Source organism: Miscanthus floridulus, chromosome 12, assembly GCF_019320115.1.
Source record: "Miscanthus floridulus cultivar M001 chromosome 12, ASM1932011v1, whole genome shotgun sequence".
NCBI classification, from domain to species: Eukaryota; Viridiplantae; Streptophyta; class Magnoliopsida; order Poales; family Poaceae; genus Miscanthus; species Miscanthus floridulus.
Genome location: NC_089591.1, coordinates 22,303,873 through 22,330,411, shown reverse-complemented (window position 1 = coordinate 22,330,411; position 26,539 = coordinate 22,303,873). Strand labels below are relative to the sequence as shown.

The following is a 26,539-nucleotide window of genomic DNA, read 5'->3' as shown; positions in this document are numbered from 1 at the left end:
TGGTACTTGCTAAACTTGTACGATCTTGGTTTGTATGTCGATTGGTTTGAAATCCTTCGTGGTTTCACGGACTACCGGGTTATACAGGCTTAAGTTTGCTAAATTATCTGCTTCGGCGGAAGATTTCCTTACTTAATCTCGTATAATTGATCGGTTCTGTTACAAGCTACATCCTCGTTGTGTCGACCAACACTTGGTGGTTTGGTGGCTAATAGGTATCACACACCTAGCCCAACTCTTGCGGGCCACAAGAACCTACCCACAAGTGAGGTAGATCAATAACATGAGCAATTTAATAGAGTTACAAGACCCCTCACAATCACCGAGAGATGGCCATGAACAATCACTAACTCATGCCAATGCTCTTCCACTCTTCAAGCCATCTAGGTGTCGGTAAACACCAGGAGTAACAAGAAATCCACAGCCACAATGATCCCCAAGTTCCACTAGATGCAATCACTCAAACAAATGCACTAGGAATCACTCCCAATCTCACTTTGATGATGAATCAATGGAGGAGATGAGTGGGAGGTGTTTGCTTTAGATCACAAGGATGTATAACTGATGAAAATGTGCAAGGGGGTGAGCCCAAGTCATCCCAAGTTTATTTATAGAGCCCCCCAAAAGTTATAACTGTTATGCCCTCGGGGAGGTCCAAACCGAGGCTCTAGACCATGATTTCAGACCATCTACAGTGAAGGTCTAGACCCTCGGATGTCGCCATGTGTCAAGTGGTTCAACCGCGTCCACTCAATCCCAATAGTCACTAAGCTGCATAGAACCGGACCCAGATCTGGACTATCTCAACTCAGGGTCCGGATGTGCACAAAGAGGTTCTAGAGAGGGTTTTTTCGTCTAGACCGGTCCGGACCAAACAATCGGACCACGCCTAGGTCTGATCACTTTCTCTGGCCAACCAGCAGCGCCCATGTCACTCCTTCGCTTGCTTGCACGTGCACAGTCGGACTTGGCACCCGTGGTCCAAAGCCCGACATGCCTGGGTCCAGAATGGCTAGCTATGGTGCCACGCCCTATGCTCTTCTCGGTCTTTACCTCGCAAGCCAACAGGACCTGACAGAGATGGTCTAAGATGGCCCCATCGCTCGGTGTGAGCCAACAGATGCCTAGCTACGCGCCAGCTGGACCCGTGTGCCTAAGGATCCAGAGCCCGTGCCCCTGGGTTCGAAACCAGCAAGGCTGCACCCGCTGCGCTCCTGTTGGCCGACTAGACTCACCCTTTTACTAGGGTCCTGGTCCCAACGAGCACAGGGTCTAGTCCTATACTTCTTCCTCCTTTTCTTTTTCTGCTAACTCAATCAATTCACCCTTGCTTCTAAATTGCCAACAACAAAGTGGCTCACTATAGTGCACGTGTTAGCATTTTTGCAAGTATTTTTCAAGGGTTAATTGTTAGCACACTAGGTGCCTAATGCATATGCAATTATGACTTCACCTAGTGGCACTCGACAACCACTTAGCCAAAGATTTCCCCTCTTTATAGTATGGCTATCGATCATAAATACACTCACATCCTCTATGGTATCTTGAGTGCCAAAACAAAAAACCTATTTGATACCTTTGCCTTGATTAACACTTGGTTTTTGTTTTTCTCTTTCTTCTTTTCCAAGTTGGAGCACTTGATCATCTCTTTTGGTCTCCACCATCACCAAGACCATCATCTAGCTCCATCACTTGGTGTGTACAACCCTATCTCAATCACAATACTTAATGACAAGGGTTAGTACACTTAGGTTTCATCAATTATCCAAAACCAAACTAGGGCTTTCAAGTGCCCCCACACCAATGATTCATGTCAGTTTCATCCAAAGGTGGAGGTTGAGCTCCCTTGGACCCCTAGGCCCACTGTCATCCACTTGGAGGGCCAAACCGATCTACTTACCGACTTTTAGACCAAGGAACCGCCTTACCTACCATGCAACTGCCATCCAAGGGCGTAGGATGGTGAGGCGATGGATCGGAGCATTGCTCGACACCTAAGGAACTCCACTGACCTCCCTTGGCCACCTATAAGTACCCCTACTCCTCTACACACTATAAAAGGAGGTTTGGAGCTCAATGAAGATCATCCCCCATCAATTACATCACTCCAAGTGAGAATAGTAGCAAAGCGAAGCTCTATAGCTCTACTACTTAGAAGTAGAAGATAGGGTGAGAGTGAGGAGAAGCTTGGGGAGGAGCCATAGGGTGAGAGTGAGGAGAAGCTTGGGGAGGAGCCGGGGTTGTCGGCATCCTCTCCCACTTGTGCTTCGGTGGACGAAGCTTTTCTTCAAGTGAAGTCCGGCATCTTCTGTGGTAACTATGATCTTTTGCATTACTTATGTATTTTTATATTCTTGTCGTTTATGAGTTTCACCGCTTGGTTATAGTGCTCTAATCTCATTTCATCATGTATAGGATTAGAGTAGTGAGTCTCCAGATTAAGCGTGGTGCTTAGGTTATAGCTTGCCTGTGTTTACGGCTAGGCCTCTGGATAGATTATGTAGGTGGCAGGTGGTGATAGCCCTATCCATTCTCTGTATTGCATCACATTGGGTCTAGTTATTAAATCATAGGGCTCATGGTACTATTGTGCCTAATCAACCCTCCAGGTGAGGTTAGGGCAGGTACGCGCCGAAGTAAACAACTGTGATATAGTCTTACTTAGTCTTGCCTTAGTTCATAGAAACCACAGATAACCTCTTTACCCGTTATCACTACCCTTGCTCTATCTTTGGACACTCTTAGTTCTTACTCTAGTTCACTTCAAGTTCCCTGTGGAAATTCAATACCTTGAAATACTCCCGGGTGAAGGCTACATTGGCATCTGTACGCTTACGGATTTATCTGTTAGCTATATCTAGTGTCAACAATGAAATGAGGATTCCCCCCAAATAGGTGGTCAGCTTCAAGTGGTCCAAACCGCGGCGGATTCAAGGTTAACTTGTTCTCTTAATTTGACAAAGGTGTTAGTTGCCACTGGATGACATTTCATGATTATATGAATTTTCAGTTTTAGAATCATGCCAGACAAGTGCGATCTTTTAAAGGAGCCATACAATAGCTGCAAGGTAAAAAGGGCACTGTACTTATCGTGCATTTTGGAGTATTTCATCCAAAATTGATTCAATCATACTTCGACAATGATAGTCTCACGTACCATCAGATAAATACTTATACTCTACTTTGCTGTTTTGATTATGTCTATTTTGAGTCCATATTCTAATCTGGGAGATGTTGGAGTTTCTGTGTGAGGTGCTTCAGTGTGTTTTTTTATGAAGGAAGGATTTTATTAATTCACAATCATTCGAGTTGATACAATAAAAGTGAATTCACTTTTGGCTTCTGCCTAAACATAAAGCCTAAGAGAAAGAAACCTGACACTCTAATGACAATCAATTCTAAGACTAGATCGCCACTCATGTACTTGAGAAAAAACGCCATAACTGCTTGGATCAATTATTGCAATGCCTTCAACACCAAAGCATGTGCGTAGGGCTTTTGGAGGATAACCCATGTACGTAGCCAATGGATTACCGAATAAACCACCTGCAAGGGAGAGTAAACAAGCTTTATTCAAATACCAAATCATTTTTGCATAACCAAAGCGACTAACAAGTAGTTGCCGCACCCAACAATATTATAGGTTTGAGATCCTTTTGAAACCCTCAGAGCCAACTCCCAAAAAGATGGGAAATGTTACGAGGCCGAGGGAAATTTAACGCAGGCTATTAATTTAGGTCCGATCAAATCACGTCTCCATGATAAATGCAATGGTGATGAACTAAAAACCTCTGCTACAGTTTGTTTCTTATGTCTAGTGATGTTATAAGCATGGATACTGTTCACTCAGAGGTGAATTTCTGAGCCATTTGTCCACCCAAAGCCACACATGAAACCGTCTTTAATTACAAAGGAGCCAAAATGAAGGAAATCTTGTTTCGCCTTCATGAGGCTTCCCTAGAAATGAGAGTCCCCACTTTTGCCACAAACTTGGGATAAAGGCTTTGAGCCTAAGTACTTATTTTTTTATTATCTGTTGCCATATGCCATCATATGTCAACCTTTGAACAACCATTTGCTTAGGAGTTTAATATTCTTTAGCTCGAAATCATGGATTCCTAACCCCCCCTGTTCCTTAGGTTGGCATAGTATGTCCCACATGGCAAGACGATACTTCCTTCTTTGGTTATCACTTTGCCAAAAAAAAACCTAGATCTGAAATAATCTAGCTTCTTAAGCAACCCTCTTAGGATTACAAAGAAAGACATCATATACATGGGTAGACTACTTAGAACTGAATTAATCAAGGTTAGTCTTTCCCTAGTCGATAGATGTTTTCCTTTCCAGCTGCTCAATTTCTTTTCCTCAAAAATTTCTTCTTAAAACGTTCTTCCACCTTATGCCAGTCTGCGTTCCGTAGCTTTTTGAAATGAATCAGAATTCCTAAATAAGACATAGGAAAGTTTCTAGATTTACACCCAAAAAGCTCGGTGTATTTTTCCTCTTCTTCCTGGGCTTCTCCAAACTAGTATATCTCACTCTTATGGAAAATTATCTTAAGACTAGATGCCTGCTCAAAAGCATAAAGTAGTAGCTTCATATTTGGGCTTGGTCTAGATCAAGTTCCATAAAAAGTATAGTGTCGTCAGCATATTATAGTCCTGATAAACCACTATCCACTAGATGGGGCACCACACCACTAATTCGACCCTCTTCTTTTGCTCTTTTAATAGGTATGGCCCACATATCAGCAACAATATTAAACAGAAGAGGTGATAAAGGGTTTCCATGTTGACGTTTACATTGATTGCTATACTACGGTCCGAGATGAAGGTTTCTACCCATTGGATCCATGTGGGCGAAAAGCCTTTTATACGTAATGTTTGAATAAGGAAGGCCATCGAACCTTGTCATATGCTTTCTCGAAATCTATCTTGAAGATAACACCATTCAAATTCTTTCGATGAAGTCTGTGAATCATCTCATGGAGAATAACAACTCCTTCAAGGATGTTCCGTCCTGCCATGAAGGCCGATTGGGTCAGGATTATAACATGATCGACCACAATATTGATTCGATTCTTAGCCACCTTGGTAAAGATTTTAAAGCTGACATTAAGGAGACAAATAGGTCTATATTGTTGTATCGGATTTGCTTCTAAAACCTTTGAAATGAGGGTAATTATTATACCAAAGTTTAAACTAAACAAAGGTAGATCCCCTTTGTGAAGGTTGTGGAACATTAGCATGAGGTCTCCTTTAATGGTTTCCTAGAACTTTTGATAAAACTCAGCCAGGAAACCATCTGGGCTAGGTTAGGAAATCATTTTCTTCCATTTTAACTTGTGGTATTTCTCCAAATCTTAAGCTATCTAGGGCGCACAGAGACTCCTCAGGAGGCCCAAAAAGCTCCTTATAAAAATTGGTAATGCAATTTTTAAGATTTTCCTGACCTTCTGTCTTTCCTTCATCTCTTGTCTTTTGTGAAGATGAATCATTTTAAAAAAATTTAGAGTGTAGGGGTAAATTTATTACCTTATATTTTGTAAATACTTTTATCAAGATTTTTGAAAAAAAAATGACACACATCTTGAGTACTTGGATGTTCCGTCATGTCCTCAAGTTACAAGGGACAGCTGCGAGCAAGCTTAATGTGATCTCATCTACTGAGAATCTGATCCATTCGTTGAGAGGTTCTTCTAGAATAGACTGTGATCACGATAAAAAAAAGAATAGACTGTGATCTCAGTTGTAATTAAGCTTAATGTGAACTGCGAAATTAAGATTTGAAGAACTGTGTCATGTAAGCAACTGCTTGACATTGTTGTTTATATTTGCTTGCTATTAATCAGATCACTCACGCTGTCATATTTGCTTGCTATATAATAGCTCTGTCATATTCAGTAATGAGAATTGGGAGACCGCAATGGATGCAAACCATGATCATATTCAGTAGCTATTCAAGATTTCTGTCATATTTGCTTGCTATTACTCAGACAACTCACACTCTTCAGTTGATTGCAGGTTTGTTGTTCTTGTCACTATGAAGCCTGAGGGTGTGGTGGTGAGGTCAATTTGCCCGGAGAGATAGCTTGCGGTGTTTTGTTATAATCAGTCAAACATTTTACAAACTTTAGCAAGTCTATCGATGACCTAAAAAATGTAATCCATTTTGAGTGAATCAAGTTCGGATGAATCTGATAAGGCATATCTACTTTAGGCTGATTCGGTTGCAGCCTATTATAAACTCTTCTGATGCTGATAACTATGGGAAGAATAAAGTGTTGTGAGCAGCCTGGTGATACACAGTTTATCTACGAATGGAGAGCTTAGCAAAGATTATTTGAAATCCTACTAGCACTGAATGTTTGCATTTACTTGAGCCTGTGTACATTACATTTAGAAATGATACCTTTAGTTCATGCCATATAGGATTTTACAATCCCATGTTTGTATTAGCTTTAGGAGAACTTGTGGCGATTTGCAAAATATTTGTTTAGATATTCAGGTGGGAGAATTCTGATGTTTCCAGCTAAACATACTGAGACAGGTGTCTAGCTTGAGTTCAAGAATCTTATGGGAGATGTCATCTCAAGAACAATGTTCAGTAGGCGTAGACATGAGCACCTTATACAATCTATTCAAACAATATTTATTGTAGGATTATAGGATATTGGTTTGCTCCCTCTAAATAAAAGCTTTATGAGAAGTTGCATACTCCCTCCGATTTCCTGAAGAACGTTGTTTTGAACAGCAACACGATCTAAAAAAATAACTTTGACCGTTACTTTTTACTATAAAATATTTATAAAATATAATCAATATATACTTTTATAAAACTACATTTCGAGATAAAATCTACTTACATCACTTTTATGTTTTCAAACTCAACCCAAAAAAATATATTTATAATCAAAGTTTAAAATATTTGACTTAGACAACCTCAAAACGACATTCTTTAGAAAACTATAGCGAGTAGCATAGAAGGATGGATAGAAGAGGTGTATGCTAAAAATAGTGATCTACTGATCTCAATGATTAATCCTTCTTACAAAAAAGTTTAACTCCCGTTACTACACACAGGCACAAATCTAGTACTCACTCCGTTTCTTAATATAAGTCATATAGATTTCTAAAGAAAATTTCAAAATATATGTACGTATCAGCTCCCACGCCAATTAGTTTGGAAACCTTCCCATCGTACATAGCACATGCCCCAACCAACCCCTTAGATTTAGGAAGCAATCTGATTGGGAGAGAGAAAATGGCCTGATTTTCCTTTTTTTTCTCGGTCTCACATCCTTTCCCAAGCCATGCGTTAATATTGGTGCTAAAAACTATATGGCTTATATTAAGGAACGAAAAGAGTATTAAATACCTCAAGCATCCCTTAGCATATTAACATTTTAGTACTAATAAGTGGTCGATTAGGCTATTACTAATAAGAACTATACGATGGCACACCCTCAGACCCGTAACAATGCATACGAATCAATACAAATTCACTATGTCTACACCTCGGTTCTAAATTATAATTCGTTTAACTTTTTTGACCTCAAGTTTAGCCACTCGTCTTATTCAAAAAATTTATACAAACATAATTAAATTTAAGTCATTCTTAAAGAACTTTTGTTAATAAAGCAAGTCACTACAAAAAATGTGATATTTAGCATAAATTTTTGAATAAGACAAATGATCAAACTTAAGATAAAAAAGTCAAACGAACTATAATTTAAAACAGATTTAGTAGTATGCTACCATTACTCTCAACAAGGAAACCAAATAATTCCATAGTCTTGTCACAACTTCCTCGACTGAGCTTTAAATGTAACGCGTTCTGATTGCGTCTAATAATCTTCCACCAGGGAAGAAATGAAAAAAAAGCTTTAATGACAATAGCACGGCATTCTAGCAACCAGCGCCTGTAGACGTCTCGTGGAAACCATATGCTTAAGTCGCAACAGGCTTTTGAGGTGGTATCTCATGTAAAAATACAGTTAAAATAGAAACTCCAAACGTTAAATCATTACACTCGCACCTGACGAGAACAGAAAAAAAAACACGGTTTTCACAAGTGTAAAAGCAAATCCAGACAATTCCATTCCCCTGTGTAACTTCTTGCATCATCGACCGCTTGTAAGGATAGGTAAAGTATACAACAAAAAAGTAACTTTGACTTTAAAAGGATTAGCACCGTCAACTTTCTGAAATACAACAGCAAACGAGTTAAGCTGATCGGAATATACATGTACAAAGGTATAATTACAGCATCGTGATGGCAGCCACGACGATGGCCATGTAGATTTACATCTCCTACCGCCTCTGCACAGACCTAAATCAAGTTGCAAATAGCAAGGCATTAGAATAATTCTTCTGCCAAAAAATATATATTATTTTTTAACAAAAGAAAATATATTCTAGAGGCTATGATAAAACATTCTTTTGCTGGATTCTGTTTACACCTGTAGATCAAATGTAATTTTAGTGTCCATGCAACATGCACTAAATGCAGAACATTTTATGAAGCAATCATTTCCCCAAGGTTAGAAAAACAATTTTCCATTAGAAATGCACACAAGATTATGTCCATATCCATTTTTACAAAAAAAAAAAAAAAAAAGAATCTAGACAGGCTTAACCATAAATAGTACGGTTAGCACAAAAAAATGCAAGAAACTCTCAAAGGTTTTAGAAGCTGGTATAGAACCATAACCCCTAAGTTGAAATCAAATTTAGCCCATGAAATTCATAAAGAGCTGAGAAACATGGTATACTGCATAAAAGGTCAATTAAAAGTTTAGAACCCAGGACTAAAACAGCAAGGCAACAATTATTATTATTATTATTTTTTGGGTGCGGGGGCGGGGGGTGGGGGTGAGGAGGTGGGGGATCATTTGACATGAAGCCAACATAAACTCAAAAACGTAAGGCAGGCAAGGATGCTCAAAGGTTGCAAAGGCGCTCCAAAGGATTGAACAAAAAACAAAGCAAAACTGGACTAAATATTCAAGGCTCCTGAACCAAGAAGAAATTTGAAGAGCAGCTTGCTCAAGCAAGTTGTTAAAATAACCCAATACTTTTTGTAAGTGCTTTTCAGAGGTGCACAGAAACCAGGAAGAGGATTAAGAAAGTGAAATTGATCGCCACTTTGAGTAAGAGCTGACAGTGCTTGTAAAGACAGGTTTGCAAGCAGATATCAATGTTTCCTACAGCATTAATTACTTGGATTATCCTACTGTATATAAAAACGGCTTAAGATACTCACATCCGTTGTAGCTAGAAGCTGAGAAAAAGGATATTACATCCATACCAGGAATATTAGTTAATCCTAAAATGCAGTCACATACCAATCCCCAAGGCACTTGAAATAAACTCATTGAGAATTATCTGTCATAATCTAGTTGGAGATGGATTGTTTTCCCTTGGACGGATCACACAGATGAAGCCTGCAGAGAAAACTTCCTGTAATGGCAAACAATCATGCTTTCAGATCAACAACCAAGTCCATTACTTTCCACTATAAGTTTAATTTATAGAAATCATTGAGCTTCTTGCTAACAAAAGTAATGAACAGCTAATGACAAATCTAACCAGAATGTTTGAGGCCAACAATGCAGCCATGACAGCATAAAAGATAAAAGGGCGTATCCAGTGCAGAGAGCTCCTGCTCTGTGCGGGGTCTGGGGAAGGGTGTCAGTGGCAAGCCTTACCCTCGCCTGTTCAATGCGAGGAGACCGCGACTCGAACCCGGGACCTTCCGGTCACAGGCGGTAAGACTCTACCGCTTGCACCAGGCCTGCCCGCCCTTCCCCAGACCCCGCACAATGGAAGATAATAGAGATTAAAAATTTAGGGCTCAGTAATTACCATGGAAGTAAGCCTAAAAATCACATGATGTGGTCAAGCTTCTTCAGCATTCCAATGCATACCTCTGGATCTGAAAACAAACATAAGAAACATATTACATACTTCCATATCACATTTGCAAAAGTGGATATGAATGTGCTTAAATGCATCTCTGGTGATTGAAACTGAACCAGGTAAGGAGAAAAAAAGAAGAGAATATTTCCAGAAACGAAGTTAAACAACAACAGCAGCAAAGCCATTATCCACAACCCAGAATCAGAGGCAGACTAGAGATGAAACACAGCAAGAGGCAGATAAACCCAAGAGCAGCAAGGCCATTAGTCAACTCCCAAGCAGAGGCAGGCCAGAGATGAATCCCAACAAGAGGCAGGCTATAGAGAGAGTATAAATACAGTAAAAATATAAATATATACTGGTAATAAATTAGTAGTAATGGTACTGCTAATAATGTAGTTGAAGAAACTGAATTACATGGCATTGTTCTTGCACATGTGCTTCTATCCAATGGCATTTCTTGGGATAAGATCTCTAAATCTAATTTGACAACTGCCTCACATGTCAATTTTGGCCAATCCCTCTCATCACAGGTCTAATCACCATTATAGGAAGGTGTGGATGATAAGCCCAAGACTGAAACAAGAGTAATTGTATCTAGCATTTGCTTCGCTCGAGTCAACAGAAGGTAGAACTATAATTCTTAGGGTTTGTCAAAACCATTAGTATAAGGTTGTTAAAAGCTTGAACATGAAAGCATAAGTCTTGTGTTTATCTATCTAGGATGTATCTTAGGAGTAGTTGGTGCATATGTCAGCACCTTATCTTCTTATCTTGCCTTAGCATCTATTTAGCACCTACTTTGCAATATGCTGTAATCCTTTCTTAAGGACCAAGTATGTTATTCTATATCTACCCCAACCTGCCATAGTTTGTGGTAAGGATAATGAAATCTGAATCTAGCCCCAAACCTGTGCTTTGGTTCCAACAAATGGTATCTAAAGCCTAAGTTCATATGGGTACTACCCCTACCCCCCACTACCCCTACGCATCCGAATCCCGTCGCCATGTCTTATCCCCCCCCCCCCCCCCCCAATCCACTGCCGTCTACACCCAGCGTGGCCGGTCGGCTGGCGCTGGCGACGCTGCAGCTGCAGAGCCTTCACAGGCAGCGGCAGATCAGCGAGAGGCGGCGGCGGTGCGGGCCTAGGTGGCTGCTCAGGCAGCGCGGCTGGCGGCGGCTGAGGCAGCGACAGCAGAAGCTGCTGCCTTGCGCGGCGAGGACGCGCAGGGCTTGGGCAGCGAGAACACGCGGGAGCTTCGGGGCACGGACCAGCACGGCTTCGACGGACGCGGCGCTGGCGGCTTCGAAGTGGATGCGCGAGTGGAAGCAGGCGCGTAGACCGCACGGGAGCCACGGAAAGTAGGTGTGCGGGCCGACGCGGACGCTGGCGCACGGGCCGCACGAGCGGATGAGGCGGACGGGACGCAGGCCACCTAGACGGGCTCGGCGGACGCGACCACTGGCGGGATCCGCGAGTCGACCGTGCACTTGAGGCGCAGAGACTGCGGGAGCAGGCGGCGCGGCTAGAGGTGGAGGTGGACGAGACGCTGGTGCGCAGAGAACTCGCAGGCGGCGCGCCTCCCCTCCCAGGACCGGCGCCGCGGCCGCCATGGCCGGTGCGGTTCTCCTCCCAGTCGTCCAGACCGCCTTCAAGGACGCTGGCAGCGGATGGCCCATGCTCCATGGTGAAGGTGAAGATGCAGGCGCGGCAGATGTGGGAGGCGGTACGGTACGGTGACGTCGACTACACCGAGGATCGGCGAGCGCTGGAGGCCCTTCTTGCTGTTGTTCCACAGGAGATGCAGTCCTCCCTCACGGACAAGGAGACCGTCAAGGACGCCTGGGATTCCATCGCCGACTCACGCATCGGCAGCGCCCGCGCCCGCAGAGCCACGCTGTCGAAGCTACGTCAGGAGTGGGAACACCGGGCTTTCAAGACGGGCGAGGACGTCGACGACTTCGCTCTGTCTCACCACCCTGATGCAGCAGTTGACGCGGTACGACGACGATGAGGAGAGAGCCGTCAAGAAGTTCCTCCGCGTCGTCCCCAAGTACACACAGCTGGTTGTGTCGATCGAGACGCTGCTGGACTTCTCCCTGAAGATCTAGGAGGTGATGGGCCGCCTCAAGGCCATCGACCACCACGAGCAGCTAACCTTAGAGCCGATCACCATCGGTGGCAAGCTTCTCTTCACCGAGGAGCAGTGGCTCGCCCACCAGCGGGAGCAGAAGAAGGGGGAGGTGAATGAAAGGTTTTTTCAGAGCACCGGTATCATGTTGAAAAAAACTCAACTTAAGAACAAGTGGGATAAGTTGAGGGCTGATTTGAGTGCATGGAAAAAATTAATGAGAAAGCAAACTGGTACTGGTTGGAACTGGGACAAGGGAACTATCAACATGGACCCCGAGTGGTGGAAAAAACCCCAAACAAGTGAGCACTTCTGTCATGGTATTTTGTTCATTTGCAGATTTTATTAGTCTTGTATACTTTCAATTTCTTACCTTTGTCAAAACATTTTAGGAAATTCCTAGCGTGGGGAAATTTAAGAATAGGCCTCTCCAAAATGAAGATGACTTGAAGGTAATGTTTGGGAACATCATTAATGAAGAGCAAGATCATTGGAATCCTATGAGTTCCAACCCCATAATAGGGGTCCATGAGTTCCAACTTCATTGATGCTGAGGATGAGAATGAGACGGGTGGTAACAATGACTTAGACAATGGTGATGAGGTGCAGGAGGTTTCTCCTGCCGTTGCCCATGCTAAGAAAAAAGCCCATGTGATCCTTGAAAAACCTAACAAGAAACCTAAGGCAAGCACAACATTAGTTATACAAGAACACATCTCCAAGATATCAGAGAATGCTTCCTCTTTTGTGGCAAGTAAGCAAGATGGGATCACTATTGATCAAGTAATGGGCCATGTTGTCGCATGTGGGGCTGCATATGGCAGTGATGAGCATTTTGTGGCAACTGAGCTTTTTGTCAAGAAAGAGCATAGGGAAATGTTCATGACTATGCCCACCAATGAGGCTAGGTTGAGTTGGCTTAAGAGGAAGTATGATGTGATAAGTGATGGCCGAGTAATCTTATGTCATGTGGACAAGTTATATTTGTCATCTTTTTTATTTAGACATATCATTTTTATTCGTCTTAATGTCGTGTGGACATGTCATGGTCAACTTTTGTATTTGAACATGTCATTTTTTATTCATGTTAATGTCGTGCGGACAATTTGTGGTGGTCAATTTGTTATCATTTTTATGTTGTCATTTTTTCGTCTCATTTCGACATGTCATATTTAATCTTGCAGCTGTCTAGTGATGATTCTAGTGACGAGAATGAGGAATTTTTCAAAACTATCTTAGGAGGTGCTATGCTTGCTCAAATATATGTTGATATGTTCCTTACTAAAAACCTTACAAGGACGTCTACCACCAGTGGAATGGGTTTTATGTTGGAGACTTTGCGCACTCTGGGCGAATGCCATAGCCAGCTGCGTATGAGCACAGAAATCTTCTTTGACCTTCATGGTTTATTGGTACAGAAAGTATGGGCTACAACCATCCTTGCACATGTCAACCGAAGAGAGCCTAGCAATTTTCTTATTTATCTGTGCGGGAAATGAGTCTAATAGAAAAGGTCAAAATCGATTCAAGCACTCTGGTGAAACTATTAGTCGGAAATTCGAGGATGTTCTGAACTGTTTGATGGCCATGGCAAAGGATTTCATTAGGCCAAAAGATCCCAATTTTCATACTGTTCATAGGAGAATAAGGGATGATAAGCGAGCATATCCACAATTCAAAGATTGCATTGGAGCACTTGATGGCACTCATATTCGTGTTTTCCTTCCACCGGGCGAGCAAGTGAGGTATATTGGGAAGACAGAAATAGCCACCCAAAATGTTTTAACAGTTTGTGATTTCGACATGCGGTTCACATATATGTCAACGGGCCATCCGGGAGCTATGCATGACACAAGTCGGAGTGCCTAATCGAGTGCTGGGTACCGATCAAGACGATTAATTGCGATTCAGACAACCTGATAACACTGCATGGGGGTAGGACTGCGAAGGTAAAGGGGGCGAGGGTGCAGGCCTGCAGAGTTTGTAGATGGAAGATACGCTTGAGGCCCCACTCAACTGAAGTGTCTCAAAAATCGGCTTAATAAACATGGAAATGTCTTGACGTAACAAAGAAAGCAGGTTGAGTAATAAATGGCAATGAATAAACAAGGAAAAAACTCGCTACCTCAACCATATTTTCCTCAATGAAGCAACCCACTCCCATGTTTGTCATGTCTGCACCATTGTGCTGAAGGATCCTGAGCTTCCCTTCCTATATAGTTCACCACAATGAAAGCATTAGCAATCTGCCATACCTTTTTTGTTTATTGAATAATTTTCTACCCACCTTAGTCCCATAAACAAGGCCACCTCCTGGTGAAGGATGAAAGCATGCAACATTGACTTCATCTTCAGCGCTAGGAAGCACTCTCACAAGCTCCATATCTGAAACTCTATATACCTAAAGTAATAAATGAAAAAAAAGATTGATAATTTGGCTTACATTGTAAACAAAGTATGAGCAATATTAGTAGTTGTGGAGGATAATAAGCAAGTCATTTTGAATCCCAAGTATCAGAGAGTAAGTATCATTCTACTGCAGAACCAGCACTGTCACCATCCCCCATACAATAATTAATATGATATCAGTTACCAATCAAACTATGATTTGGAAATTGGAATATGATTGTCATATCTACCTCCAAAATAGTATATACAGGAATCCCATTTTCTCCTTCCACGACTATGCTCCTAAGGAGCGAGCTATGACGACGACCATATGCCAAAAGTATGTGTTCGGATGTAGGTGAGAACTGCATCAAAAGAGAGAAACAGGATCCAATTCAACGATGAGAACTGCAGAAATGTAAGATCCATCTTTCATCAGACTCAGGTCCAAAATGCTTTTTGCAACAAAAACAAACTGTTACAGAGTGAGTCCCAAACAAGTGACAGGTTATAAGACATGATAAAAGGTTGCTATCGACATATAAAAATGCAAAGAAACACAAATAACTGAAGAAAACCTGAATGGAAGTTAAGCAATGTGCTGCCCTTATTGCTCTGGAAGCAAGAATATCCCCAAATCTGCAAAGGTATAACCAGTTTTGAGATATGTGGGCCATTCACAAACAGTAACCTAGTATATAAAAAATAGTAAAAAGACAATCAAGAGAAAAAGTACGTCTCCTCCTCAAGCGAATAAACCCGAAGCTCATAAATAACTCGGTGAGAGGGAAGCGGGTGACGAGTTGGTGATGATCCAGCTCCTTCATAAGGCACAGGCAATTGGCTACCATGGTCGCCTTCTGTTTGAGGCAACAAACATGCAACGCAGGCTACCAGAAATCGTCCACATGGGGAAAAATGGGCACCCATTTCACTGTAAAATTGGTAAGTTCAGAGTAAGTAATGAAGTCACAATTCCCTGCTGAAGCTCAAGATGCAACAAATGTACAGGTACAATTCACATATGACAAAACATATACGCAAACGCAACAGAGCAATTTATTCACAATTATTTTACAGTGTAAACAGGCCTGGAGCTTGTGCTTATTACGATTGGTTACATTGCAATATTAGCAAAACAGTAAACTAATATTACTAATAGAAATAACAGTTTTGATATTACCAAAATGGAATTAAGAAGAAATGATACACCTGCAAAGAACGGCATGAGAAATCGTCAGACGGCATGCCTCAGGTTCTAAAGGAACACATGGTTCCTTGATATCATGCCGCCATATTCTGAGCTTCACTGTACAAGGCAATTCAGTACCAGGAGCAAGCATTGACGCAGTGATTTCTGAACCAGCACCTAGTGAAGCAGCATGAGCTTCAGCTTCGTCAATTTGAGGACCTAGGAGCAAACTCCCAACCCCAGGTACAGAGCGTGAGGCATAGCGTCGATTTGGTCCCCTAGAACTGCCAGCAGTAAGGGGAATCGATGATGAAGCACCTGGACATCCAAAGTAATGCATGTGTGGTGATTCCCTAGTCAAGTAGTCCCTGCAGTACCAGCAATAGATAGGTCTACAAGGACATTATTGTTCACAAGTGCAGGGTGCAAACCTGTATGGTTTTGGGCCATCAAAAAACCCTGCACAAATGGCACCTCCCAGTTATGTGAGTCGCCGAAGAGAGAATGATCCTGTTGTCCACTACCTATATTTCTTAGGAACATTTGAACATCTAATCCACCAGTGAGGAGCATATTCAGTGGCATAGCACGGCGTGAAACAGATCCTGAAGGCCCAGCTGTTGATGGGATTGGCTCAGTGCTGCTCAGGGAAGACATTTGCAAATCATCTCTAGCACTGAACCTCTCAAGATTACTAATAGAGCTGCCGCCCTGCAGTCTTGAGTTAGACTGGCTGCCAGCACCATGCATTTCAATTCCATTTGAAGTAGGCACAGTGACTGCATCTAATATGTCATTAGATGAAGTTGGCTCTCCAGGACATACATCCATAGGGGTAGCAAACTGTTCAAGCTGTACATTTGCAGTATCTGATGTGGAAGGTTGAACTAATGATGATCTCTGCTGCACAATGGTTGAACTACTGTCATTGCCAAGCACATGCAAAATTCCATCATCTCTGAGGTACGCAGGCCACAGTAAGCAAGGTGACATCACATTGGACTCAGGAAGTGGACAGAACCTAGAATTAGTGTTTGTCACCAGCAGGGCTGAAGGGTAATTTGAATATCCAGAGGATCTTGCCAGAGTCAGGGGTGAGTCTGCAGACTCTATATTATTAACCTGAAATTGAAGTTATGCGTAAGTTCATACAGCAAACATGAAAAATTGAAGGAAAAGCATAAGTGCAGACCTCAGGGTATTCTATATTTCTACCTCTGCTGTCAGAAGATATGGAGCCCCATGTGGGTGAAAATGCACAGCTCTCAACGAACGGCGAGTTTTTAGTATGATGGCAGGGAAAGAAGCGTCATCTCTCTTATTGTAGTTCCATATGTACAACTGACACAGAAACATATAAATTGATTTGGGCATTAGTGTATGGTATGTTAACTGACTCTATTAAACAGTACAGAAAAACTTTGTTTTCTTCTTGTTTTTCAAGGTCAACACAGCAAGTCTCACTTTGTGACCTGATGCAACTGCCAGAATCTCCCCTCTTCCATGAAATGCAATGGACGCAATTGGCCGATCTGCCAGAGGAACATCAAATATAAGTTATGTTGTTCTCCAAATTGGTTATGAATAGAATGCAAGGAGTCTTCTGAGAGAAATTACGGAAGTCTTGTGATCCAATACAGTCTGATGTATTAGCATCCCATAGACGAACTTCATGATCCAAACTTCCGCTAGCCAGGATGTCAGAATGTAATGGATGGTACCTGACCTGCAATAAGTTAGCAGCTTAAATTTGATGTAAGATTGGGATGCAAAGAAAGTTCAAAAAGATCATTTTGTCTATTCTTGATTTCTTGTAATAAAAAAAAGCTGTCAGCTAGCAAGATTGTCACCAAGTAACAAATATAATATGGAAAGAGAAATTATAAAATTAATGTTCTAGACAGACCATTATTGAAAAATAAAAAAACACACTATAACTAGATTCCTTTCTTTGCAAGAGCTTGAAGCACATGGTGCTAATCTAAATACACTAGAAAAAATATATGCCGGTATGATAGACATACCACCCAAGGAGTGCGTCGATGTCCACTCAAAACCTTCAAGCATTTCCCTGTATGGCAGTCAATTATTTTCACAGTATGGTCACCACTGAGAAAACAGATTTAGTTAGTTGGCATGTCTTTCAGTTCAGTTTGTTATACAGTGAGTCAATAAACTTACTGTGTGGACGCAAGTGTTTTTCCATCTGGACTGAAAGAAGCTGCAATAGTTGACCTAGGAGGTGGCAAAAGAGGGCAATACTTGGCAGTCCAGCGATGCAGGGACTTTGATTCTGCCCTGTACACAGCAAGGTTTAAACGAATCAGCCAATAAAAAAACAGATGTGAACAGACTCACATGTGACTCAGTAGTTGATATATTATGGACTTGTTCTTAAACATCAATAAACAAACTTTCCTTACCAAGAAAAAATATCGAGTTTAGCATCTGCATCGGCAAACCTTAACTCAATTAAATCAGGATCATATTTTGGAGACTTATTCCATATTCTTTTGGCGTGGTGTTTCGTTCGAGGTGAGACCTCTCGTTGAGTTAATAGATGAAAGATGTTCCTGATCAAGCCAAAAAAAAGACAGAAGTTAATTTTAACAAATGAACATATTTGAAACAATACAGCTATCAATATTAATTAACTGTTTTTTTTCTCTACGCACAAGAGAATTGTGCATCATTTCATTAAGAGGAACAGTGTTATCAATTCATCTGACTACTCGCAATTAATCGCGACTAGTCGTCCTAATCGGTAGCCCGAACTCAACTAGGGGGTACGACTTAGGCAACTAGTTTTCTGGTCGCCCGATTAGTCGTTGACTAATCACAATTAGTCAGACGACTAGGTGCTGGACGACCAGAAACTGAATTGAATTACTGGGCAGCTAAGACATGGGTTGTATCTGGAATAGCTTGGGCCACTTTGGTTTAAGTTTTTCAACCAACTGACTTACTTGTGTTTGATTGTGTTCCAAGCTTATTCACTTCTTTAATCAGTCATAAAGCACGAAGTATTGTTTCATAGCCTAGAAGAAAAAAAAACTAGAGGCAAGGATCTTTACATAAGGTCTCTCTGTTCTGACTAAACCTTATATACACATAAAAGCTCTCTGAAACTGCACAGCTCAATGTCTATGTCCATTACTCCTCCTTGTGACTGGATGGACTAATTTAACTGGTAAGTGTTGGACATAAAAGCTGAGCTCTGAAATTGATTTATGCATGTTCATTCTTCTTCTCAAAGCATTTATGCATGGGTTATAGTTATAGGATATGGAGATGGTTAACATATATAGTTGAGACGCAATACACAGTAGTATCATCATTTTCATATATTTGAATTTGGACAGATCCAGTATAAGTGAAGTATATAAATGGAAGAAAGCACATATATATTATCCTGATACCAAAAACGATGCTTGTGCTAAAAACATGTATTATTCAGGAGCTCATAAATGGCAGGCACTTGCTGAACAACATATGTTTAGTTTCTGGTATGCGGGAGAAGTTTTTGGAAAAAAGGATATCAGCCAACAGTATTAATGAACCAAGGCATTGCAGGGTGTTCTATGCTTTGCTTGTGCCAAGCTACAGAGAGAGACGATCGAGAAGCATGACATGTCTTATCTAAAGAGGATGTTGAGTTGATCTTTAAATTTCATGCTTAAGGGCTTAAGGCTACAGACGGAGAGGAACGAATGGAGTTTTTAGAGACATACTGGATTGTCAAAACATTATATTTCTGACATATATCACCATTTGGTCAACTGTTTTACAAAAAGGGAAGATATATATGTGGCTAATGAAAGCAAGTTATATATATAAGCAGTCTCACTCTAGCTAGCTAGGGTTATAGAAATGGTTTGTCGGCTACTTGACAAAGCACAGAATAGTCATCAAACCAAAACAGAGAAATTAGCTGAGCTAGGTCGGCCTTTTAAAAAAAAAAAGAAAAAAGAATCTGATGGCAAGCTAGGAATCAAAGAATGCAGCCACGACTCCATGTCCTGAGCCAATGGATTCAGTTTGGGTAATTAAAGAGGATGACGATGGCATCACATGCATGTATATATGTTGATAGGAGTAATTAACCCTGGATATCCCAATCTGTAGAAGCAAATTAACCTATGAACACTCATCAGTAGCCATTCAAGACTTCCTTTCAGATGTTCAGTTACCGAGATTTCTTTGAGCGAGTAATTGAAATGTGCAGAAAGCTAGTAAAATGATGAAAGCACCTATGAAATGGAGGCTCGCATTCAAACCTGAAAGATATCACAAATCTAGGTACAGGACACAAGAAGCAAAGAAATCCTCTCTATCCCAAGGACAATTCGAGGAGGTTGGTGCCTCCGACGGGATCTGAATGGACTAGCAGAACATCGACATGGACATACTAGATCTATCGATGCGCTAGAAGAACAACTGCAGAAAAAATAAAGAACAAAATTCAAGGACATAGAGATAGAAGAAGGTGAGTGGAGGATACCTGAATGGATTCGACCTCTGTAGCTGAGGCTCTAGGATTCGCGGATCGAGGACGTGGATTCGCTCGCCCTCCTGTCGATTGCTTCTCGCGGCCCTCAGCTCGGGGCCTCCATCGCCGCAAGGAACCGTCGGCTCCATCGGGTCTAGCCAGCGAAGGGAGATCGAGTTGTCCCCGCCTTCTCGCTGCCCTCAGCTCGAGGTCGCCGCCGTCGCTAGGAACCGTCGGGTCTAGCAGAACGAGATCCTCTAACTTCACCTCAGCGATGGCAGAGAGCAGTCGAAGACAGATCGCCATCCGCTACGGATCCTACGTCCGCGCGTTACCTGGCAGTTTCCAACATTGTTCCATGCCCCACAACCCTCCATGCGTTGGGCCTCGGCCCAACAAGAATGCCGTCTGTTTCGTTATAATAGCTGGCGCTTGCTTTTTTTCTGTTGCGCCCCTGCCGTAAAGATGGCAACGGGGAGTGTTCGTGGACCCGCACCCGAAACCCAACAGCGAAACCCAAACCAGCCCCGAACCTGGTTTCGGGGGAAGATCTGCCCCTGCCCCTGAACCCGTCGGGTCCCTGAAACACGACGGGTTCCTGAAACCCGGGACGGGATCAAGCTTCGACCTGCAACTACTCTCTCCAACTCCGCAGCGAAGGGACGTGTGCCCGTGCTGCGCGCCTGGCCGTATGCCACGAGCTGGGCCGCGTGCTTGGCCACCGCCTGCCCGCCTACGACGGCCGCACCGCACAGCTGTGTTCCTAGCTGCCACCACCGCCACCTATGACACCTAGGCCTGGCCGCCTGCCGCACTGCGCGCCAGTACCCTAGGCGCCTGCGTCCTGCTGCGGTTCCACATGCACGGTGGCTGGACGCCAGAGGCGGGGAAGGGAGCACGACAACTGGGATGGGGCCACAGGGCTAGGCTCTAGTTCCTCAGTTCCTGGTGCTGCCGTGCTGGCGGCTAGGATTGGGTCAGGGCTGGTGCGAACGAGAATGGTGGGAGTGGGATGGCTACTTATATACCTAGGGTTACAGGTTACATGGGCCATGTACGGTGGGCTTTTTTACTAGATTGCTTAATTTCGGGTCCCCAACAGACACCCACGGGGGAAATTTAAAACCCACACCCGCCCCGCCCCATTTTGGGTCCCCGAACCCGCAAACCCGCGGGGCCAAAACTGGACCCGCCCCCACCCTCGATGGGTCTGAAACCCGCTGGTTTCGGGTACAGACCCGCCCCGCTGCCATCTTTACCCTACTGTTTTTTGGGGCGTGAGGACGACGAGGCAGCCCCCATCGCTGGTTGTCGGATATTGATATTAGGGATACCCAAAGCAAGAAAGTGAGCGCCCACGCTGACTTCCCCGGATGGCTCGAGACGTATTAAAAGGTCTCGCCCGACCCCAAGGCCGTAGGCTCCATCTCGTCCGACCCTGACCTCGAGGTCGCGGGCTCCGTCTCGCCCGACCTCAAAGTCGTAGGCTCCGTCGCGCCCGACCCCTTGAGTGCGGGCTCCATCTCTCCCGACCTCAAGGCCACGGGCTCCATCTCACCCGACCCCTTGGGTGCGGGCTCCGTCTTGCCTGACACCGACCTCGAGGTTGCAGACTCCATCTCGCCCGACCCCTTGGGTGCGGGCTCCATCTTGCCCGACCCTAAGGACACAGGTTCCGTCTCACCCAAGGTCGTAGGCTCTGTCTTGCCCGACCTTGAGGCCATGGGCTCCGTCTCACCTGACCCTAAGGACGCGGTTTTCGTCTCGCCTAAGGTCGCGGGCTCCGTCTCGCCCGACCTCGAGGACGTGGGTTCCGTCTCAGTCCGACGGGGACCCATACCGCCGCCAACCACTCTAGTCCAAGCGTATGGGTCCTGGGTCAAAACTCTGACGCTACGAAAGAGGCTGACACGCCTCGATGTAACCCATGGCCATACATGAGGGTTCACATCAAGAACAGTGTCGGCATGCTAGTGTTGTTCTACCTAATCCTCGTACGGACAATGACAGGCGTGTTAGTTCACCACGACAGTCCGTCGAGACGGAGTGGAACGCCATGACCAGCAGATGACGCCTGCGCATGGTGCTAGAGACGAACAGGGCCTGCGACATGGAGCCGTCCCTGTTGACATCTACAAGATCAGCGAGACCCGCATGAAGGAGAAGAAGGAACCAACAACCCTAGAAGCCTTCTTCTCTCCCTCGTTCTTCTCCTTTTCCTCCTCTATAACCCGCATTTTCCCTTCACCTATAAAAGGAGAAGCAGGGCACCCTATGAAAAAAAGGATCTGAAACACAAGAGCACGACACAAGCACACGGCTGAGCGGCAAGCGAGCTCTCAGCACCTGTTCACTCCTTCCACCAGAGACTTAGGATCCTCTCCCTCTCTCCCCTGTTTGTAACTCCTACTACAAACGAAGTGTCGGTAACACTAAGCAACAACAAACTAGACGTAGGGACGTTCCACCTGAACCAGTATAAACCCTTGTGCGCGCAAATACAAATTTATTCGTCGGTGGTCCGAAAACACCGACACCGGTGCTCGTGCTTGGCTACCAAGAATAGTTACCCTACTCTGCACTCTATTTCTTCGTACGTAGGAGTAGCCTGCAGTAATGTTTTCCTAATTTGGTTGCCCTCCCTCTCAATCACCATGTTACCGTATCCCGATAGATTCAGCACTCACAGATTCGTGGAACTCGAGGATATCAACACTCCGGCAACTGCCCAAGCTTGCTATCAATGTCAAGTAGCTCGGTTCAGTAGTATCGTGTTCAAGTTCACGTTCTCTAAGAGAAGATAGGCATTACATAGGAGCTGCGCATTGGGCCTCCCATCCCAGTTTCATGCGCTGCATGCGAAAGTAGAAAAGTACTTCTATGATTCTAAACCCAATCCGGCCAGTAACTTTGCTGTTGGCGTGCCAGGTGCGCCTGGCTTGCCTTCCCACTCGCCAGTCCGCTCCTTCTCTGCTGCTTCTTTAGTAGTTTCAGCACTCATATCTTCAGGCCCTTCATGTTCTTTAGGCCCCTGCTCTCCATTATTGGTGACATCTCCTTCTCCTTTACAAACTGGCTTGTCCCTAAGCCGGTGCACGAGGGAAGTCTTGATGAAGCGCTTGCTCATCCTCCCAGGTAGCAAGAGTTAGAGGTAGCAGGGACCACTAGATCAGCACCTAAGAAACGATCTTGTTCTTGTGCTACTAAAGACGTCGGTCCAGTATAGCACCTAAAACTGAATTGTAGGATCTGGTAACTCGGTACTTACAAATTGAGTAGAAGCCACCGCCTGCTTCAATTGTGGGACATGAAAAACTTGGTGAATGTTGCAGTCAGTAGGGAGTTGAAGCTTGTAGGCCACTTCTCTAATGTTGTCAGTGATCATGAAAGGGCCAAAGAACTTGAAGGACAAGTTTGTTGGAAGATCTATTGGCTAGTGATGTTTGGACATATGGTTGGACCTTGACATAAACAGAATCACCAATTTGAAAGCTGCAAAATGAACAATTCTTACTTGCCTACAGCTTCATCTTATGTTGAGCATGAAGGAGATGTTGGTGAATCAGTTGTTGCATTAGATCCTTGTCTTGTATCCAAGTATTCAGATCAGAAGAATCACTAGTAGCTAGAGCATCAATGCCCAAGTGATGAGGTTCATGACCATAGAGGACAAAGAAGGGGGTGCATCCTATAGCAGAGCGAAAAGAGGTGTTGTACCAGAATTCTACCAATGACAACTGATAAGGTCCTAACATATGGGTATGTTAAGCCCTGGGATCAATGGCTCCCGATCGAAGAGACCCCCCGACCGACCCCTCCAGGATCGCTTGGGGGCTCGGAGGCTATACCCATCGGGTACACTCACATGTACCCTCAGACCAAGGAACCTACCCAGGGCTGAGCACGCCATGGCCCCTTCTTAGGGCTCGGGGGCTTGCCCGAGCCTCAGACTCCCTAATCGATAAGAAACCTGAGCCCAGCCCTTAGCTCCTGCCCAGCCTATGATGCCAACCAAGGCCCAGGCACTAGAAGACACGCCCTGAGCCATCGAGGCTCAGGGACTCCCCGACGCAACACTTTGGGCATAGCTTTGCCAGCTGCTCCCCCAATAGGGTCATGCACGGGGCATGACACAAGAAGACATGCTCTCCTCGGTCTCCGAGGGTGTCGGTGTTTGATGACCGGCAACTCATCATGGGGTTACCCGGGATGATGTTGGAAGGGCTTCAGCATATGCAGGCAGAACTCGATAATAAACGCAAAGAGATGAGCGGTTTATACTGGTTCAGGCCCTCATAATCGAGTAACAACCTTTTACGTCCAGTCAGCGTGTAGCCTTTTGCATTGGATTGTTTGGTATGATTGTTAGGGTAAAGGGGGTGCATCGTACCTCTCTTTATATAGGGGAGAGGGTAAGGGAATGTATCTAGTCCTAGTCGGTTACAATAGAAGAGTCTTAGCCCTATTAGTAAGCCGACTAAGTTGATCTTGATAGCCTAAAGTCCACACCACCTTGTCTTGTGTCCTTTAGCAAATCATGGGCCAGCCTAGGGCCCATCTGAGTAGTAACCCCTCTAGGGAACCCCTAGGACCCTGGTCCATCAAGCCCCCGAGCAGTGTCATGGTTGAACTTGAAAACCTTCTTGTTCCTCCAGGTCTTGACGAGTAGAAACAAGCATTGTCCGAGTGCTTTCATGAGTGAAGCCATGAGTTGCTCTTCAAATCCTCAAATGGTGTGCACTTTTCAAAAAAAGTGCACTCACTAAATGTATCCCCCGAGCCTCTTGTTGTTTAAAAAATAAAAAGTTAGAGGGTCCAAAAGAAAAAAAACATCCATAGAGGATATGTACCCTGCAGCCCTTGAGCCTATGACTGAGTACTTGTACTCAAGACAAGGATCTTTTACAAGAGTATACTCGAGGATGCAAGTGAAACCAATAATTGTAGTCTTGTCTGCTTGTGAAAGAAGTAGGTAAGACTTATCAAAGTCACATGCAAAGCCATTATAGTGTGAGGGATATCTATGAGAATATGCTATCCAAGATACTGCTCCCTTGTACTGTTTCTTCACATGTGCTGGAGTAAAGCTGTTCTACACACTAAAAAGGTGTAGTGGGTCACACTGTACCCTTGTAGTATGGCATGTGAACCTGTAAAGAGGTCAAAAACTTGTTCGCTCATTCCTAGGTGAACTTGGTCCATATACACCATCATGGAGCCTATAAAAACCCTCCTGACGAGCACTTGAACCCCTAGTTATAGAAGAAGCTAAGTCGCTCTGAATTTGAAGCTTGCAAATATGATGATCAGTGAAGTAGACCAGCCCTTGGCTTGTATAGCCAAGTGTTATAGTGACTAGAAGAAGTCTTGTGATAGGGTTTAGAGGTAGGCTAAACCCATAGTTGTGCATAGTAGAGTAGCCTAGAGCTACAACTAGAAGAAGTCTTGTGACGGCTGGTAGAGTGGTACACCTAGTAGTCCCATGTCAGTTCTTCGAACGTGCCTATCAACGTCTATCCATGAAGGGTCATACTCTGACCCAAATGTGTATAGATGGCATTAGCTGGGTGTTAAGATGTGCGAATAGCTCATCTTGCATACTAGCCAGTAGGCTACCTGTTGCAGCAGCTATGCTCCTAAGGGTAGTCTACCAACAAATGTTCATAGCCGAACAGTCTACCCAAGGTTCTAGGCTAGGACACACTACACTTCTGTTATCTACCTGGATGCACTACTCTTCCCCTCTTGGATCTAGGTGTATCGGGTACGAAAGTACCTATTGAGAAGCACTTAGCGTATGAGTACTCTGTCATAGTCGAGTAGGTGTTGTACTTGTAAATTTCTGAGAATCCTTGTATCGAATATTTGTACTCTTCCATGAAAAAATTCTTTACAATTGAAATTGTCTTGGATCTATGATGCTTCATAATGTGAATGATGTGAAACCATGTGGTTGTTTATACTAAAATGGTGAACCACAGTGAACAGCGTGATGCTGTTGAATCATGGAAGTCAAAGAGCCATCTAGGCTGTTGAGAGGCCCAATAATGACATTGTGTCATCTTCACACTACAGTGACCAAAAGAAGTCAAGGGGCCTAGTTGGGCTATAGTGAGAGCCCAATAATGACACCAACGCTGATTTCACATTGTGGTGATGGAGAAACCGAAGGGTTATGATCGTACCTATAAATGATCCCCTACGGCGACTGAGGGCTTTTACCCCTTTCACTCACACTGCTGCCGCCAGTGCTCTTGCTCTTGCTCGCCTCACAAACGCTAGCCATTGACAGTGCTCGTGGTCTTGCTCTCCTCACAAACCCTAGCCACGTCTAGTGAATGTGAGTGAAAAAGTTCGCAAATTTCTAAATGATGGCAAAATCTAAAAAGATTGCCATCACCACTACCACTCTCGCAT

General features: G+C 43.8%; 1 pseudogene; it reads right to left on the bottom strand.

Annotated features, from left to right (window-relative positions):
- Positions 1-7,980: 7,980 nt before the first annotated feature.
- On the bottom strand, positions 7,981-20,417 carry LOC136496440 (uncharacterized; annotated as a pseudogene).
- Positions 20,418-26,539: the final 6,122 nt, after the last annotated feature.